Here is a 20,640-nt window from a genome sequence, read left to right on the forward strand (position 1 = left end):
GTAGAAAAAATAATAGAAAAGAGTATGCCAGGAGCTCTCTTAAGTACCTTAACAAAATTATGATAGTCATTTGCAGTCATCTCTGACTTTAAAAGACTGGCTTATGATTATCCCTGGCAGAAAAATTAACCCACAAACATATGCACTTCATATATACGGGCAAATACAACCAAATACCTTGAAACAGGCCAATAATTAATCAGTGAGATGAATGCTGAAAACAGATCTCAAGAGTTTTGAAGTTATCTGTTAAAACCAAATTTAGTACTCAAATAGTATACCAGTTGTGACAACGTGCCAACTGCCTGCACAGATGATTTGGCCAACACAGGACTATGTGCACCTGTGGCCACCCTCAGGACAAAGCCAAAATCTTGATGAAGAAAAACCTAAGCAGAGCAGAATAACCTACAAGCTGAGTAAGCTAACAGAATTTTCATAGCACGGAACAAATCTCAAAATTAACAGAAATTTTAGTGGTTTACATTTATTGGGAAGAAGTGGGTGATTAATTCATCAGACAAAAAAATAATTATATGAACTACAACACTTTATTGAATGGTTACCTACAGTACTTTGCTTATTGCTCCCGTGTATTTAGCAACCAGTTAAAAATACAGCTAAGGACCAAAATAGAGCTATATCCTACTTTGCTATGTTTTCAGTTCTTGTTTAATACACCAATATATCCTTCTAATCCATTGCTTGGTCTAAATTTCCTTACAATTTAGAAAAATCACTGACACATGGGGTATGGAAATAATAATGGAATGCTCTGAGGCAAACAGGGATTAATTGTAATTGTCGATTTTTCTGAGCACACTTAAAGTAGCAGCCACATGCTGCCTTATTCCATGAATCCAGGAGATTGTTTGAGCAGGCAGTGTTATATTACTCTGGGGTGGGAATGAAATCATGTGGGAGCAGCAAGCACAGCTCATGGAGAAAAATTACCATTTTATATTTATTACTTTGACTGGTTTAAGTGCCACAGGAATAGACTCTCTTATGCATTTGAGTGCAATTCCCCAACAATTTTACTCTGTTGCTTTGTAAACTATTTTTAGGGTAAGTCTCAGAAGACTTTTAAAGGCACAAGCCAGCTGAATTTAAAAGGTTATTTTGGTGGTTTATCAAAAGGATAAAAATAATATTATACATCTTTCCAAATTAGATTGATTCTTCAAATTCAGGTAGGAGAACAGAATTTTAGGAGAAAAATTCTTGTTTTGAATTTGCACATGATTTTTTTCCATAAGCTCAAATATGCTTCTTCAGCAGGCTTTTCATAATTTTGGATTTCCTTTGGTAACTCTAAGTGTGGATTCTTCATGCTTTTAAAACAAGATATTATTGTAAGGAAACTACAGGCTTGAACATACATAACTGCATAATTATACTGTTCACAAGCAAATGGCAAAAGAGCATAAGGACATTCTCTTTTAGAGGATGAAACTTAAGGAAAAAGCAGAGTGGCAAAAGTTCACACCTCTAAAAGGATATTTAATCCAAACTCCATTTTTTTCATTAAGCAGTAAGGTAATTACAGGTTGCTGACTTCCCTACCTTGCATCTTCACACAGCCATAGACATTAGCCATAACCATTTGTTGGCATCCTCTTCTCCATCATTCTGAAAACCTGAAATCTGAGTGTCCAGCATAAAAATTTACCTTTCAGCTGCTAGCAACCTACTACAGTTGGATTTTTGTGTTGACCTTCCAGCACAGGACAATTAATACCTTGAGAAAGTATATGCATTCTCACAGTGTATGTAGTAATGGCTACACAATGAATAAACCACAGGAAAAGGCTGAAAACCCTTTACTGATTTATGATGTAATAATAGCCCAGAGGTGCTTCTTGTTTATTTTAATAGTCTTTTCTATCTTAGTCACTGAATCTTGGGCTGCACACATTCCAAGGCAGAGTCAGAGCATGCTCTGATTCTGACATCTCTGAACAAGGCCCTTTTTCCTAGCTGCCATTTCAGCAGACACCAGCAAGCACCTTCCAACCCACCCAGCTGGCTGCCAAAACCACTGCTTTTGAGTATACCTGTTTCCTGGTCAGAATCTCACAGCAGACACCAGAGAAAGTGTATTTTCATGGGGGCATTTGGCCTTGTGCCAGTGTCAAACCTTAACAAGGACAAAACAGGCTTCCATACCGACTCAAAATCATTTCTGTGGGGAGTTGCACACTCTGCCCTGGGACTGCCCAGGGCATCCTTAGTCTGCCCTGTAATGCTGCAGGAAGCACAGGTGTGGAAGGAGCCAATACCTTTGGGCATTGTACTACTATACCAGCATCAGGAGAGAAAGTGAGAAAGGCAGTGACATCTAGCTATCGTCATCCGGGAAAATTCTAACCCACCACAGTGACTCTGATCCAGAGTGCTATATTAGTCCATGCCATTTCATAACAAACTACCAGTTTCAAGCTCTGTTTCCTTTCTGAAAGCTGGGTACAACAAGCAGCCAGATCACTGCGTTCAGCAGATGAGTACAGCTATGCCAAATTGTCAAGGTCATTGAGCCTTGCAGCCTCTGATGGGAACTGCATGATCACAGCCAGGCTGTAGAGTCCTTAAGACTGCAGCTGCCATCCATACGAAAAGACTTTTTGATGGCTCTTCCCTCACCTACCCCTTGGATAAAGCTGTGAATTGATACAAGGATTAGAAAAAGGCAAGCAATTTCTCCTCCAGTAACACACACGTCACTCACACACACACTTGAACTATGGTGCTGGAACTGCTGTATAGCAGGTTTGGAAGTGAATCACACTAAACATAGCATTGTAGACCTAATGACTTGAGTGAACTACACTGTTTTTAGATAACTGTAGCTGTAATACACCAAATAATACAACAAAATCGGTAAACATATTATTCTATTATTATTTTTGTTATTGTAGTCAAAGCCACTCCTGTTTTGTGAGATATATGAACTTTTTTCCCCAAATTTTGCATATAAAGATACATGTTAACTATCCTGGAATGGGATTAAACTGTATGTTAAATGCTCTCCTAAGAACACTGCACAGATCACTCGACAATCTGCCTCAGTGTTTTATAGCTGGCCAAATCCTCCTCTAACTGCTTTTATTCACTGTCCAATTTTCTGTAATTGGATTACTCCTCAAGGAATGGAGAGGAGGTCTTCAGCTATCATGTCAAGAAAGTATAGTATCTTCACTAGCATCTTCAAAGCTGCAAGGATTTAGCAACATTAGGAAATAAAAGGATCTTCTAGATCTCATCCTTCATTCCAGTGAGAGTTACAGTTATACAGAAACCATTCCAGCACTTCCAACATCATTGATTCTTTTTTTCTTTAAGTGATATGATATATAGCTGACCACAAGGGAGAGGCATAGCAAATAACTGAAAACAAATTCAAGAAAACATCACTGTTTCTCATGAACCAAACAAAAAGGTTAAGCAGTAGCCATCAAAGCAGTAATGTCAACACACATACTTTCCCTGCCCCCACCCCCAAATCAGCTCCAGAAAACTGTAAAAACATAAGTCAGAAATAACTCAGATGAGTCAGAAAAGTAATTTTTTTCTGTCTTACTTTCTCTCCCAGCCCCAGATATATTCAGGTAAGCACAAAGCCACATCATGATGAAGTCAACAACTTGCAAATGAGAAGAACAAAGGAAAATGCAGAGAGCAGTGCAAAGATCAACAGCAAACCTTTCCTCTAGGAAACCTCTCTCCTTCCAAACTCCAGAAACTGCATGCAATGAACTACAGCCACTTGCCACTTAGGATGAAAATAGAAGTCAAAAGAAAAATCACAGCAATGACAGCAGATGCAGATAAATAATGAGTCCTACCACAGCACTGTCTGAGCTAGGAAGAGGGCAAGGACACTCATGTCAAATACCTGCATAGGAAAAAGACACTTCAAATATTTCTACAGCTGTTTTCTTCTCATCATTTCCCACTTAATATCTGTAACTATGGGAACACAAAAGAAAACCAAAGATTTAGGGAAGCAGGGACTGAGAAGCAAGACATCAATAGTTTCTTACAGAGATGAAAAGACAGACCAGCCAGATCAAATCTAACCAAGTAAGAAATCACGTGTGGCAGTTCAGTAATGGTCAAACACACATCTCTGGTACAGTGTTTTACCCATAAACAGACTCCTAGGTTTTAAATAAGGTAGAAACATTGCCACATTTGCTTAATCTCTAAATAACAATGAAGAATTAGTTCTAAATAGACAGCCCATAGGCTTTTTCACTTGCCACAGAAAGGCACAGTCTCCGTTCAGTGTCACTGGCTTTTATCTAAGGTTTTCTGCTGGTTACCTCATTAAGCACTGGCTTCTGAAATGTCTTGCATCCACTGTATTCTGTAGCAGAGCAGTTAAATTTGTCATACTTGAAAGAGAACTTTGGAAGTATTATCTTTGCTATTTGGCCATTTTTTTAATCTTTTCTTTATGCAGAATGAAATAAGAAAAGTCAGATAAAATTCAGAACCTCCTTTTAAACTGACACAGAGAAAAAGTTTTTGGTATCAGATAAGAACAGAAAAGACTGAGACACAAGATTAATTTACATATTTAGTGTCATCCAGCAAATACTTTTCGCTGGTTGATATGATGTGACCACATTTCAAGAAGTGGCTTTTCCTTCCAGCTTCAAAGAAAGAGAAAAATAGAAGAATGAACTTTTCTTTTTGCTTTAAATCCACACCTACTTCAAACACAGCTTTCTTTATGAAAGGCTGAGCTCACTTTTAGATTATAAAATTAATCACTTAATACTTCCTCCCCGAAACAATACATAATTCTGAACGCTTTTCTTTGGTGAAGCACACACATTTTCCAAAATCAAAAGACTACTATCTTTTTAAACAGGGTGGCTGAGAAATTTCACACTTGAAAGAATGTTTCCTGGGAAAGTGGGAAGAAAGCTGCAAAGAAGGTTCAGCCTCATCTTTTAGACTTAAATTATGGGGGTGTCCTCTGATTCCAGATGAAGTCAATAGACTGACAGGTAACATACTGAACAAGGGAAAAAAACAAAAATCAAGCAAAATCAAACCACAATGCTCTAAATTTTTGATAGATTTTTTAAGCTCATTGCAGAGCTTGACCATTCTGGCCTCAAGTTACTAAATAGTTTTGTTTGTCTGATGGAGACCTAAAGTTAGACTTGCAGTGGAAGTGCTAACCAAACGGATAACAGACTGGCAATGAGAGGATGCCAGGTCTGCTCTCATGAGGCTACAACACTACATTGCCAGTGACCATTTTCATCCCTGGAAGTAGCTCCAAAGCTTTGCTTGACTCCCTCATTTTCAGGCTAGTCTCTGCTGAAATGAAGATTTTCTCAGTACACATGGCTTTCAGCACTTGTTTTCTTAGATTCAGCCTCTGAGCACAGTCATCTCTCTTTGGTAACTGATAGTTTAAGCTTCAGGTGTTAAATAAAGAATTTGGATGAGGTCGTTCTGTCTCACCCTCCCCACCTGCTCAGCCTCTGAGATGTAACTCACCTGAAGAACTGAATGGCAGCCTCTAACCGCAAGGGAAAAAAAGGATGGCCAGTACACCCTGTTGTGTTTGATTCATGGCCCACTTAACAAGTGCTCTGGTAAGACCTCAATTCATTTCTTTAGGCCTATTTCTTATTTCCTACAGCACAATCTGTCTTATGGCTCAGTCAGCCCCATGAGGCAAAGCCTGGCAGTCCCATCTCCCAGCCCATGCAAGTACAAAGAGGAAGAGGAGGAGAAGAGCTGCAGACACTGCCAGTCAGCCCAAGGAACATATAAAACATCCCACTGCTCAGCCTCAGGGACCAGAAACAACCTGTATTCTCACACTGGCTCAGAGTTTCAGGTGCCTGCAGTCAGGCAGCAGCTCAGGAGGGCAGGGAAGGGCAGAGCAGCCTTCACCAGCTCTCAGTGGACAGAGGGAGGAAGAGGTGCCACTGCCCAAGAGCCCCTGAGTCAGCACTGATGAAGAAACACCTTGAGCTCCCCACAGATCAATCAGCACAGCAACGAGTGCCACTAAACACACACAGGCTTGTTTCCACAGGAAAACATTTTAACTGCACACACAGGTGAGCCCTTTGTAAAACTGCCAGTTTACACTGTTAATGTGATCACAAAAACCTACGATGGTAAGAATTTTATATTTAAAAAATGTAGTCCAAATCAATTAGAAAATTAAAAATGTATGCCTCAGAATTCCAAAGGGATGCACAATTTTACATACAAAAGCCCCACAAAATGGATGAGACTGAATTTTCAAGAGGCTTTTATAAAACCAACAAAAAATAGCTACACTAAAGGCTGGCCAATTTGTGGTGTTTGGGGGATATAATTATATCTCTTCTCAAACTGCTTCTGATTTTTATTGGATTTTTCAGGTTATTAAAAGATTTATCCTTCTCAAGAAAAAAAAACACTTTTTTGAATGGGCCTGAAATCAAACCAAGGGCTGTGGAGGTCCCTGCAGAAGATGAACAAGCAGAGTAGTGGGAAGAGTCTATCTCCACCTCCAAGCAGGAGCCAGAGCTTACAGCCCAGCCCTTTGACAGAAACCACAACCGGGGGCAGCAGGCTGTGTGACCTGCAGTGTCTGTGCCTGGGGCTGAGAGGGGAAGCTCAGGCTGGGGGGTGGCTTGAGAGGAAGAGCAGGGAATGAAATCACATCCACCAGCCTATCTGAGCTTCTTGCCTCACAGGGATCCATTCCCCAGCTAGAGCAGCAGAGCAGACACAGCAGCCCTGGTTCTGCACGTGGCCACCTGGGCAATCCCAGTGCACGGCCCGTGCTGGTGACAGTGGTCACCTCTTTGCAGGATGGGCTAAGGCTGAAATCCTAAGGGGTCAGGACATTAATCATTAATCACAGAATATGCTGAGTTGGAAGGGACTCATCAGGTCTATGTGTATCATCAAGACATGTGGATAAACAACTTGGATAACATGATTATTCTGTTCATATATATATATATTTATATACACATATGTGTATATATATATATATATATATTTCTATTTATATGCTTTTTCATGGCAAATATTTTGCCTGTTGAATGACTTCACCAACAGAAAATCAGGGCCAGATAGTGGTATCAAGGCATTACTCACATGGCCAGTTTCTGACCCTTTCTGCTCAGAATCTGGCACTTTATTTGATGAACTGACATATTCAGATGAATTAGGGCTGTGGTTCACAGAACGAGACTTCATGCACAGTATAAAAGAGGATGAAAGACTTTAGGAAAAAATGAACCATTATAAATAATATAAGTTGTTTTGAACTCCCCCAGCCTAAATAAAAGGCTTAATAGTGCAGTGTTTGGTAGCACACAGCAAAACTGATTTTTAATTGCTACATGTTCTTCAAGGCTTATATGTAACAAATGGATAAACATTAAACTATTATTTCAAATGCATGAAGAAAAGCAAGTTTCTCCTCTTCTTTTGTTTTTGTTAATTTTTCAATGTTCATTCACAACCTTTGAAAGGCTTAAGGTGATAGAAAAGGACAGAGGATTTGGGATTCAAATTGTTGTAGAAGCTTTGTTTTATGGATATGAGTCCTGTACAATTCCCATTGCCTAATTTCATGATCTGCCTAAATATGAAGAAGTTATATAATTTTGAGATTTGCAGTCTAGTAAGAACAAAGATCAAATAACTCTTCCAAAAGTGTGAATGATTTCCTCTGAGGGGAGCTGAGTGACAATGAAGCTAATAAGGGATCTAGCCTTGTCCTCAGAAACATTTAAATGGCAACAGGATTAAGCCACAGAGTGAAGAATCAAGAATGCCTTCATTGGTTAAGTGTTAATTGCCCTGGCAGTACATATAATGCTGAACAGGGATGGGAGGAGCTGGGTTTAGCACTGAGTCAAAACCAGCAGCTCAGTTTGACTTGTGGGAGGGAAACAAATGGTGGCTGCAACCTCCAGATGATGCCCTGCCTTCTGCAAGAAATCTCTCTCCTGATCTGTCCTCAGAAGAGCAGTTCCAGCCTCCTCACCCTTTGGGATATTTGCACTGCTGAGCCCCAGATTACCATAAAGGACTGGTAATAAAGTAAATAAAGTAAATAAAATTAGCTACTTCCCACAGAGGACTGAGGCACAAATAAAAATGAAAATGAAAAGCAGAGATATAAAACCAGGAGGCTTTTTTGTCCTTTTTTTTTTTTTCTGTTATTTTTAAGGAGAAACTAGGAAATAAAGCAGCATGAGGGAAGCAAAGACATTTTCCATCATGAATTCTTGAATGCTGTGCACATGATCTCATTGGTAATGGGTCAATGCCTCCTGCTGTGCCTTGGGCAAGATGACTGTGATATATAAAATGCTTCTAGTGACTGTTGACATTGCAGAAAGCTCTTATTTCTCTCTCTCCCCCTTTGTTTTTTTCTTAGCTGCATCTATGTCTCCATCTTAAGTCTATAAAATTGAGAACTTCATAGCAGTCATTTTTTTGACTTAGTAATTGCATATTGAACCATTTACTACACATACAAAATCAACAATTGTCACACTGTTAATAAACAGCTGGAAAGTTAAGCTCTAGTGGGGACATTCATGACGACATGTTGTCATCAGTAGCGCTGATGTCAGAGACAAGTAAAACCTGGGGGCTTGTAGCCATCAGCTCAGACCCAAACCAGCTGAAATCAAGGCAAAGGCTCCCTTCCAGACCAGAGAGAAAATACTGAGTGGCGTAATAACAGACAGGTTCTACTTACTTTCATTAGTTCATTCCTCAAAAGGGGCAGAAAAAAAAAAAATCAGATATTTTTCTATCATTCTCCTTCTAGAAAAAATGCTGTTTCATACACCCAGTTTCCTCAGAGAACTACAAAATCCTCAGAGGACTCAGCTGAGTAATGTGATGCTTCTAAACAGAAGGTGACAAGCAGTCATCTGATAGTATTTTTTTTTTTCTACATAGGGAGCATACAGAGGTTGGTGTAGAAATGACACGGAGAAGAAAGCAGCCGAATTATAAAACGCACCTTCATTATAGTGTGTATATGTATAGGATCATGATTACTAATGGCAAAAAGCAAGTGGATTTTCCTGAGTGCTAGTAGCATTTCAGTTTTCTCTAGGTCATTGCAGCACAGAAGTTTCACATATAGTAAGTAGATAGAGGGTGATTTTTCTGTTTCTTTTGCTTTCCCTGTTTAAATAGTAACTCAGATAGGAATAGACTATTTATGTCACTAGAATATAGCACAGAAAAGAAGCTGTAATATCTGCATATCTTTTTCTGGACTCACTATGGTGCCCATCAGTAAACAAGGAGACATTAGATGACCAAAATCCAGCATTATTTATTTTTATTGTCTATTACTTATTGCTGTTTACCTACAATTCTTAAAAGTAACACAGGACACCATTTAAAATTATCTATACCGTGAGTTTTACTGCACTATTCTCTCCCCATATATTATTATATATGGGTTATAACACACAAGCAGTGAAGAACTTGCAGCTAGATATTTCCCAGGGTATTGAGCTCCAAGGAAACCACTGATGTATAAATTTCCAGCAAAAACATACTGCAAAAAACAAATGCAGATTGACCATTACTAAATATCTTTTTCCTTTGTGGTACATTATTACTTTTTACTGCATTTTTTCTTGTCTGTATGTGTGTGTGTGTGTGATATTATTTCATACTGTGAATGAGACGTAGAGATATCATTCCCTTGCCTTGCCAAAGTGGCGCAGAGAAAGTCAGTGGCTGTCAGAATTTTTGCTGCACAATACTGCTTTTCATGAAAAGTACCACTGCAAACAGTGAATAAGAAGAGTAGTCAGACTGATCAGATATTTTCCCCACAGTGCTTTTTTGTAAAATCTCAATTTTAATTTTTTTTAATAAACAGTTTCCAATCAAAGAAGTAATAAGCTTTCCACAGAGAAAAAAAAAAAAATAAAAAAAAAAACAACCAAAAACAAGTAAGGCAGAAAAGCAGAAGAGCTCATAGATTTTAACAGTATCCACTTCAAGCAGATCCAAATTCTCTGAAGAGTACTTAGTACTCTATAAAAGATCTTAAGGAACTGAAGTGACCCTAGTTTCCCCAGAAAAGAGACAGAAAAATCTGTAAGTCATGTGAACACCAGCCTTTCTGGTCCAGACCCACCTCACTCAAGCATTTAGCCCCAAGAAAAAAGAAACTGAACACCATTATTTTGCCTGCACTTCAAAGCTTAAACTAGGTGATCTAGTGAGAACTCTAAGTGTTAAAATAGAATAGCCTCTTCACATTATTTTTTGTGCCCTCCTTTTTATTCTCAGGCAGCTTGCTTGATGTATCTGTAATTAGACAAAAGGAATAACCAGAAGCTCTGGAAATGCAGACTGTGTACAGATGTGTGTGTACCTACATCTCTCCTCCAGCCAGAGCCAGAAATGTACTAAGGGCATGCTTCAAGTATTCTGACAAAACCAAGCAAAGGGTGAAATTCAGTATCTTTGGTTGGGCGATAAGTTAAAAATAGAGTCCACGTTACTACAGAAAATACAATTCCACATGTTGTATCTTTTACAGTTATCTGTTGTTTAGTCTTGAACTCTTTCCCTTTCAAAATGTCAGGGGGTCAAATAAAATTCAAAAGGCTTCTGAGCCACTCAGAAAAGCCTCATTGCTCAGTGGATGGTGTTTCCTTTCAGAGAAGCATTACTAGTGTGCCAATCCTGACCACTCAGCAGTAAGATGCAACAGATGATGACTGCATTCTAAAAGGTATGCCCTGCTCGAAAGCTGAATAAATAGGTAACGAAATGACTGATTAAAAAAATAGTAATCCAAAACATTGGTTCATTTCTGTCTCACACTCTGCACAAAATCACAGCTCAAAAATAAGGATAGTACCTTGATAATTCGTAACAGAAAATACCTTCCCTTCAGGCATTGTTATTTTGTCTGCTTCAAGTGATACTTTCTAATCCAGCACCAGAAAGTGGTGAAATAAGAGTAAAGGAACAGCTGAAAATGCTGAACTTTTTGATCCAGGACAGAAAACCAAGGACAAGTCTAGCTTCCACAAAGTCTAAAATGCAAAAAATGAAAAGAGCAACTATAATATTAATAATTAAAATTGAATTAAAACTAATGTAAGTTAAGGCCAAGGGAGTGTTTTTACTTCATAAATTTTTTATTGTTTTTGATCAGTTAGAACTACAGAAGCCTTGGAATACAGAAACATGCATGTAAATGAAATAGTATGTACTAAGAATGTCTTAACTGAGGACATTTTTTTTAAATAAACCATAAAAGTTGTCCTTAATATATTATTACATTAATTATACACAAATAAGTTATGAGAATTGTGTTTAAATAACTGCTGTGTAGGCAAGCATCCAAGAGGATTAAAAACACAACCTTGAATCCAGATTCTCATTTTGTCAATGCCACAGCAATCACTGCAGTTATGCTGCTATGAGGACCATAGCCACACAGCCTCAGCCTGGCTCTGAGTTGCTACGGCATGGGAAGACTCAGTTGGACTTCATTTGCCAGAACTCCTCAGACTCTTAAAGAGAACCTTTATTCCAGAAATAGAAGGGCAACAATCACCCTTAGATTAGGAAAGAGCATTGGTTTCCCATTGCCTCCAAAGGTTCACGTCAAGTCACAAGTGTAAGAATGAGGGGGGACAGTGAAGAACTGTATCTCACAAATCTCCCTCCTAAACTCCTTCTGGGATGCTCGGGTGCCCTTCCCACTCCCACAGAAATGTTTATCACAAGTTTCAGAAAGGCAGCAGAGAGGCAGAGCTGAGGCAGTTCCATGCTCAAAGTGTTTGATTGCAAACCTCAGTATTTATCTAGCTTTTAAAAGATGAAAGGCAGCCTCTGATCATTACAATGAAATTTATTGTGCAGACTTCACAATAATAGATAGTGCCCAATGCAGTTTTCAAAAGTACATTGTTAGTATCTTGGAACATCAGGCAAACTTGACTTTTTAAAGGTAGTGTTACCCCTGTTGTAACTGTAACCCACCACATCCTCTCTAAGAACTCTATCTGAGAAAGCCCAGGTGCAGAGGATCCTTGAAAAATACTCTGGGCTTTGTACAAGGAGAAAAAAGTCTGTATAAAGCTGTCACCACAGCAATTATGGATTAAGGATGAGGTCTGAAATCCAGTTGCTAAAATACTTAAGGAGTGTTGCTGGCAACCTTTATATGGTAATAAGAGTTTGATGCTTTGTAAACTAACAACACAAATATTTTAAGTATTCAGCAGCATGAAAGTCAAAATGCCAACTAGACTGCCAGAGAAGGAAGGAAGCAGTAGTACTGAAAGGAATTATTGCCTGACAATGAACCCTGCCTATGTGAAGCATAATTTCAGAGACACCAGGAGTGTAGCTGCTGGTCTAAGCAACTGGACACATACAGTGACCCTGAGAAAGCTATTTCCTGCTGACAAAAGCAGGGTCAGTTGTGGATATGCCAGCCTGGTCAGAGAGAAAGAAAGCTAGATAAACTTTCCCATGAATTGGTCTGGGAAGCTTTAGGGAGCTGGTGAGAAAGAATTGTAAACTATCTGCAGACGGTGTTTGTAATAAGCTATTTTCCTCATAAGATGTTTATCCCAGAGGGTGTCTTCCTAATTAGCCAGTCATGTGAAATATGTTGCTTAAATAACCAATCAGGTCCACCTGTAGTGGACCAGGGTATAAAAGAAGGGGTTCCAATAAGCTGGCACTTTTTAGCCTCTTCACCTTCTGATCTAGAGTCCATGTCACTTTATCTGTTCCTGACTCAACAGTGACAGTGAGTCAGTGGGAAAACAATCCAAACTTCTTGGCTAAGTGGCCATACTCCTCCTAAGTAATAAACTTTCTCTTCTAGGGTTCTCACAGATATCTAAGTGAATTCCCCTTGGAAACTTGTCCTCATATGGGTGAGTTTGTGTTGTTTTGTGTACTGATGCTCTCATTTACTATTGTTCATGAAAAAATACACACAGCTCTTGCTTCCAGTGTCTACAAAACCCAATTCACATTAGATGTGGTTCACTTTGACATTATTATCCCTAATGCCACTAATAGTCTTTTTAAAAGAAAAATATTGCTTACATGTAGGTTGATGGCTTCATCTCACAGAGCTAAGGAGTTAGGCTACACACCTTTTTAGTTTGATTCTTTTGTGATACCTCAAGGATTGTAATCACAGTAGTGATATGCCACGAATGAAGTGTATGTTGTGGATCTGAGATAATCATATGTCCTTGACCTTGTGCTTTTGAGAAAGTAGAGAGAGGTGACAGACCTCAGGAGGCACATTCATGTCACCTGAAAACATGTCCTTATTTTACATGTAGGATCTGTCTTAAAAAAACCCACCAGGCATTTGACATTCCTGGAACAGAAGGGTTACATGGGGGCTTAACAAAAGCAAATGGGAAAGAAAAATAAAACTGAATGTGCAGATTTCTTCTGAACAGCAATGTAAGGAGCACAATTTTGACATGTACAAAGGCTGTGTTTATTATCCCCTGGAGAGAAGATGAGTGGAGAAGCTGACATTGGTTGCATAGTGACATTTCAGGATGGAAGAAGGCATACAGCCAATTAAGTCTAACATTTGTAACCTGTAGTGCTTTTCCCCTCAAGTGCTTATCTAACACTCTTTAGAATATGTTCACAGCTGCAGCTTCTATTTCTGCCATTAGTAAACTTTTCTAGTCTTACTTTAAAGGAGCATGCTCTAAACTTCCTTCCTGGTACATTTTTTTAATGATTTGCAGGATCTAGGCCCTCAAATTAACTGCATTTTTTGCTATTTACTATTTCCAGCTCTCTTCTAATTTTAAATTTCCCCTTCCTATTTTAAAATGAATTCACTGTCAGTCCAATCAGTGGGTATTTATCCACTGCCCTTGGATTTCAAGCTTGCATTGACCAGGCATATTATTTCTAGTGTTACTCCATATGAAAATGAAAAATACAGTATTTGTCTTTTTATATTATGATTGCTGTCACTCTCTCACTGTTTCTACAACAACTTATAAGTTCCCTAGTCTTCTGGACAAGGTGTTTTCATAGAATTTCACTCTTAATTGATGCAGGTATGTGTTATTCTATTAATCACTGTACCATCAAAACATTCTCAACATCCTTAGCCAAGAGACACATTGTGGGAATGTGTTAGCTGAACTTCAGAGATTCAGAACCTGAAACAACACAAGAGTCCAAACTATTTTCCCCTTGAAAACAGTGAAACTAGAAACTATGATGCAACTTGGAAAGATTCACAGGCCTTACCTTCCAAGTTTACTTTAAATCATACCTGTTATCACTATAGTGCAAGAGTTGTATTGTCATTACATTGCAAGGGTTCCATATTTCCAGTTTCCTACCTCCTTGAGGCGTCTTGCAGGCATTACCTCTAGGCCTCTTCCTTCTCCTCACAGCAGCCAACTGACTCCAGTCTCCCTCAGCCAACCAACCCACTCTTTTATAGCACTCTTCTTATTATTGGCTACAGCTGTGGCCTGGTAAAGTCAGGCCTGCTCCTAATCTTTAATAATTAGCCCAGCTGCAACTCTTTAGGGGTACAATTACTTTCTATACTACCTTTATTTACTTATATTCTATCCCCCTACACATATGAAGTAATTTCAGTGCTGAAGAATCAACGGTAAAGCAACATGGGACAAAAGAGTTGTAATGAGCAGTAGAATCAGCTCACACTAGCCTCTTTCAGGACTTATCTTTGGGAAGTACAGGCTGATAATTAGGAGTGCTGATGCAACACAATGATGAGGTATATGGCTATGGCTACCCAACAGAAATAAAAGTAGGGTTTTGTTGTTGTTGTTGTTTGGGTTTTTTTAACCCAGCTATAAAAGATAATGAGATAAAGCCCTAGGTATTCATCTTCGGAGAGTAAGAATCATTTGTGTGAAGGACTAAGAAGATTATGGTAGATAAATGCTTTTATAAGAGCATTGAGGAAGTGTGCAATGGACCTTACAATGTATGCTGATATTTTAAGATACTTTACAGAACATTTTAAGGATGTTCTTACAAATTGCAATGGCTTTTGTATATGAAACTGTGTCATCTGTAAGAGCCTATTTCAGGAAATTATCTTCAAATTTACTCCTACTTGCCATTGACAGTAAATTGCTGCCATTAAACAGATTTCTATTAAAAAAAAAACAAAAAAAAAAAAAAACAACAAAAAACCCAAAAACAGCCTGTGATTTAGTCCTGGTGTAGGCTGTGATCTTTCATTTGGGAACTGTACAGACAACTGTATGGGGACTAATACAAGAGATCCATATGCTTTTAGACTCTTTTGTGTAGAATACATTCTATCTACACCCTCAGGACACAAGTACTACTCTTGGAAAGCATTTTTAGGGAGTTCCCCCTAAATTTGTTCTGGAGCTACTGCACTTGAAAGGCAGCACAGAAAATACAGCGAGTGAGCAGTTTCTTCCCTTCTGCACTGGGCATATTGGTGCTTTCAGAGGTTTTATTTGCCCATGATTTCCTTCAGCATATTCATTGTTTTCCTCAGTCCTTCTTTCTGCAAGTAACCTGAAGGAAACTTTGTCCTTCCTGAATTTCCTCTGCCCTGTCCCAAGCAATTCTCTGAGTTAAATTCCCAAGGAAACCAACCAGTCTGCCACCTGTCTGAAAACCAGGACAGAAAACAAGGGTTTTCTAAACTTTAGCAATAACTAAAGGTACAAACATCACAAAGGCAAAGTTACTCTGTGTTAATGACCCTTAATTGCTCATCACTGTTTGGTCCCTTGCATCAACATCTTTTGGAATTACAGGTCACGTTGAAGACTAAAAATAACAGAGAGTACACAATTAAACTGACAAAACAGAAGACATGTTGATACTTTCAAACATCCCAGCACTTCCTGTGTATTTCTTGTGAAGGTAAGTTCATACTGGAATTAAATATTAGCAATTTACCTACAGAGAGTTCCTGTCTCTTTTTGTCTCTCTTGCCAGAGATGCTAAAGACAGATCATTTCTTTGGCCAATATGACTGATTAGACACACAGCAGTATAAAGAACAAGGAGGGGTATGAGACCCACCTCCAGGCTGAACCATAATGACAAGTAGGTCTTTAGCTTCACATGTACCTAAATCTTACTAGTACAGTTTTGGAGTTTGTAATGGCCACCTATCTTCCCACTAGCTCCATTGCTTTTTTTACCATCCAGATTTTTCTCCTGTGGGATACTTTAAAACCTCAAACACATACTTAACCTAACAACAGTACTGCTACCCTCCATCTCCATCTGTTTGTATTTTCTTTCTTAGAGGGTCATTCTATAACAAGAACGTTGTGAGCTCACCTAGTGGATCCAGACCAGACTGTAGCTTTACATAGTCAAACATCTGTCTAAAGGCCAGCCGCTCTTTGTATTTAAGTCAACAACAAAAACCTACTCTAAAAGAAATAAAATGTAGCAAAAGACAGGTATTTCCTTTCGTATTAAAAGAAATGTGAGTAAAGAGAAACAGTTTTTGGTGAATCAGTAGAAGAATACATGAGGTGTTGACTTTTCATTCTTCATTGTTCCTGAAGTACATGGATAGATAGGGAAAGAAAATGATGGAGTAATTATGTCCCTGGCATAGAAATGATACTGTCTCAGTTCTACTTTCCCCGATTTCCTGCTAAAGAATATTTTTGCTGCAGTTTGTCTGTTCTCCTAAGTGTTTGCACAGCAAAACACTTCTTGTAAGGCCTACAAAAACGTCTGTGAAGAGGAGGGATTCACTAACCTTGATGCTACAGCAAACTGTTTTGTTTTCTGCTTCCCTTCTTCCACCCACCTCTAGGAATTTAGAACAGAAAAGGGTTGATGATAGAAAAAGATATGCCAGAAAACAAAAGGGAATAGGAGTCCAAAACTGTAAAAATGAATACTGAGTTGAGCAAAAATAACAAGAAAATTACCTCTTTCTTAAAAACATCTTCAAAAATAGTGTGATTTTTTAATTTTAGTTTATACTCATCTCCTTCCTTTAGGGCATTAGTCCACTACTAACTGAAAAACAAAAGTTTCCTTTAGCCACAGAATGACAGGTCAAGGTAGAAGAGATGAATTTTATCTGAGTTGTCTGGTCCAATTTCCCTGCTCAGACAGGGTCTTCTAAAGCCAGTTGCCCAGTACTATATTCAGATACTATGTATGCATGTATTTATATATACACTACCTATACTATATGACATATAGAAAACCAGGGTAATTGATGTGCAATCCATATATTGAGATAATCTACATAGAGATTTTATATAGATAAATACCAATTATACGTTATATACCTAGATACAACATAGACATTTATATATAATAAGAATAAAGTTATATGAGTGAACATAAAGAGAGATATCATATAGAGAGATATACAATAAAGCACAGGAAACAGGAGAACTAAAGCATCTCAGAGGGCTGCATGGACTCATTGTGTAGACACTGGAGGTAGACTCTGGCCTCTTTGTTAAAAACCCTAAAATATATTTTCAGATGGAGCAATGAGCCACAGTCTCTGTTCAACCAAATAATTCTACATCTAAAATTTATTATATGGAACCTACGAATGCAAAACACTCAGTCATAATGAAGGCTTTATTTTTTTCTCTCTCATACAACTAAAATTGTATAAGCAGACACAGGTGATGTAATAAACCTGATGTTTTTGAAAATTCAAAGATATCCCCAAAGCCAGAAGTGGGACATCACTCCAGCATTTTGTTAACATAACAGGTTGTGCTTCATGGTTAACTAACTTTAATGTTAATCCATAGGAAGATACAACTTGTAAATATATGTGAGAACTAGTATCAGTTTCAAAGATGACAAAATGTAACTGCTTACACAATTGTGCATACAGTAACTTTTTTGTTTTGACACCAATAGCTTAAGATGTTTTTCTTACGGTGATGGTTCCTTTGGGGATTTGCCTGAAATTGACCTCTTCAAAGCTGATTCTCTTCAGCTCAGTTCAAGGCTATCTCTCCCTATGCCTTCACTCCTCATGTGAAGGGAATTATTAATCTATTTATTTATATAATCTTGCCTGCTTCTGCATGAATACGATACCTTCTTAAGGACCTGCACACTGCTCAACTGCTCTCCTTTCTAGCTTCAGATTGCTGACTGTCCACTGCATCCCAAAGCTTATCATTCCTGTGTTGCCCAGACTCCTTAATTTCTCCTTCACGCTCTCATTTTCTTTCATTAAGCTGAAGTTTCCCATGGTGTTTTCACATGCACTTCATTTGAAAGACAAAAATTATACCAGAACTTTTCTTAAAGAAATTGAAGGAATAAATATGACATGGATGAATATTAATGTCTCCTCTTTTTAATTTTCTTTGCTTTTGGATTCTTATCTGGTTTAAAGCCTCATCCTCTTGCAGTGGGAGTCTGGCTCTTCTGTTAAGACTGCTTTGGCCATCCTTGTACACTGGACTTCAAAATATATCCATGATCCATTCTTACAGCTAATCCTACTGACCCTGCAACTACCATGCAAACAGGTCGAGGAGCTGAAGGGATGGAGCTACTATGAAAATATTGTAAGTTGCTCCCAGGAGGCAGAAGTAAGGTGGCAAACTCAGCAAAATGACACCATTTGAACTCCTTATGCACAGAAAAAAAAACTCCTCCGCTCAGAGACTTTCATTGGCCCTTTCCAAATACTAAGAGAAAAATGAGGGAAGAACTCTGAAAATAGATCACCGAAGTTTTCTTCCACAAACTCCTCAAGAGAATGAGATCATGTAGACCTCTTGAAACCTGACCTATGACCATGCCAGTTGAAAATCAGATTTCTTTGCCCTGGGCAAACTAGGACTACTAAAACTTAAGGTATCTCTGCCTCTCTTCCCTAAGTATCAGCAAGGAACTTATGAGAATCAAACTACATATGAATAACATACTGTGAATTGATACAAATCTTGCTATAAACACAACTACCTTTTTCACAAGTACCTAGATGTAATAGCACTAATGCCGGCATCAGTTGTGATTTTCTTGTTGTCAGTTGTTGGTATAAGGACAATAAATATAGCCACCTATTGCATTGCTTTTACCCAGGAGTTGTTTTGCAAACTGGATCAGAGAGCAAGCAATAAAGTACTAAAATTAGTTTGTGCAGCAGTAGTAGCAAATTAAAAATGGCACACTGTAACACCAAGCAGTGTATAGTTTTGCCAATTGATTTATGAGGTCAGGAGAAAAAGAATTTATCACCTGGCATTATCTCTGCCCAGATTTAATGGCTGCTCTGTCATCAGTGCACAAAAAATTATAGAAGTTGAGAAAGGTCTTTTCAAAAGACAAGGGCTGTTTACAATAGAATGCTTCTCTCTAAGACACCTTAATAAAATTATAGCCTTGGTGGCCTAAATCTTGCAGCACAGTGAGAAATCTATATGGTTGTGGCTTTTGGCTCCAGGCAAATATTTTTGAATTCATGGTCAAATGACTAGAGGACTGTCACGCCACGTCCAGCTGTGAAAAACATATTAAGGTCTGGACTGTCTGGCATTTTTGCTGCCCCTTTGTGTCTACCGTTAGCACAAATTTAATGGCAAACTCAGATCCTTTGCAGGAGTTCAAAACAACATGTTCACTATTAACTCCAAGTCTCTTCTCAAAAATAGGCACTGATAAAGGACAGAGAACTACTTTGGTTCCAGAATAAGAAGTCATAGGAAGAAATAAAAAGGGAAAAAGTAGCTCTTGATTTATGGTGAGGTTTAATCTTGAGATATTAAAAAAAAAAAAAAAAAAAAGGAAGTGTTCAGACAGTACTTTAATGTAAGAACCATGTTTCACCTCAGAGGTGATTGCACTTCAGTGACAGATGAATAGATGACTATGTCCCTCTCTACAGTATGCTGAATGCATTCACAAGCTTTCTGGATTAGAAGAGAGGTTGTAAACAAAAGGGCTTATTATAATGGCATTTACCTGAAAAGCAACAAGAATAAGTATGCATTCAGGAGACATAAGGAGTTTATCAGCATCACCACCTTCTACTCTCATTGTAATCCTTGATATAAGAATGATTTGTGTGTCTCCCACTTCCACTATCCATAGGCACTCAAAATCACAAGAGTTTTAATTCACAGTCTTACAATAGACAACTCATGCGCTATTTACTGCTCCTAATCTATAAATTCATTGCTGGAAAAGTATCAGGTGGTTCAGTTTTTAAAAAGGAGGATAAGGAATTCTAAAGACTTTGTTAAAACCTAATGAAAATGTTGGGTATTATTAAATCCTAGAAAAAAAAGTTTCAATATTACATAATCTAAAATTATGCTTAATAAAAAGTACAACCAAAGTTGTAAAATCTAATATCCAAAGTCAGCAAAAATATTTTTATTTCTTAACTGTAAGTATATTTTTAGAGCCCACTAAATTCAAAATCTGCTTAAGATCTCATAAATTGCCATGGTCAGGATGGCAAAACTTAATTCTATTTTATGATTTTGCTGAGTGGTATGCTGCTTCACTATATAGAGGACCTGAACTTTGCTACTGGTCACTCTGCTCTTAATTAAAACAGTCTACGTCTCTGAACATACTTAGACTACAGAAAAGATCAGCTTTGGC

The sequence above is a fragment of the Ammospiza caudacuta genome, chromosome 3 (assembly GCF_027887145.1).
Source record: "Ammospiza caudacuta isolate bAmmCau1 chromosome 3, bAmmCau1.pri, whole genome shotgun sequence".
NCBI classification, from domain to species: Eukaryota; Metazoa; Chordata; class Aves; order Passeriformes; family Passerellidae; genus Ammospiza; species Ammospiza caudacuta.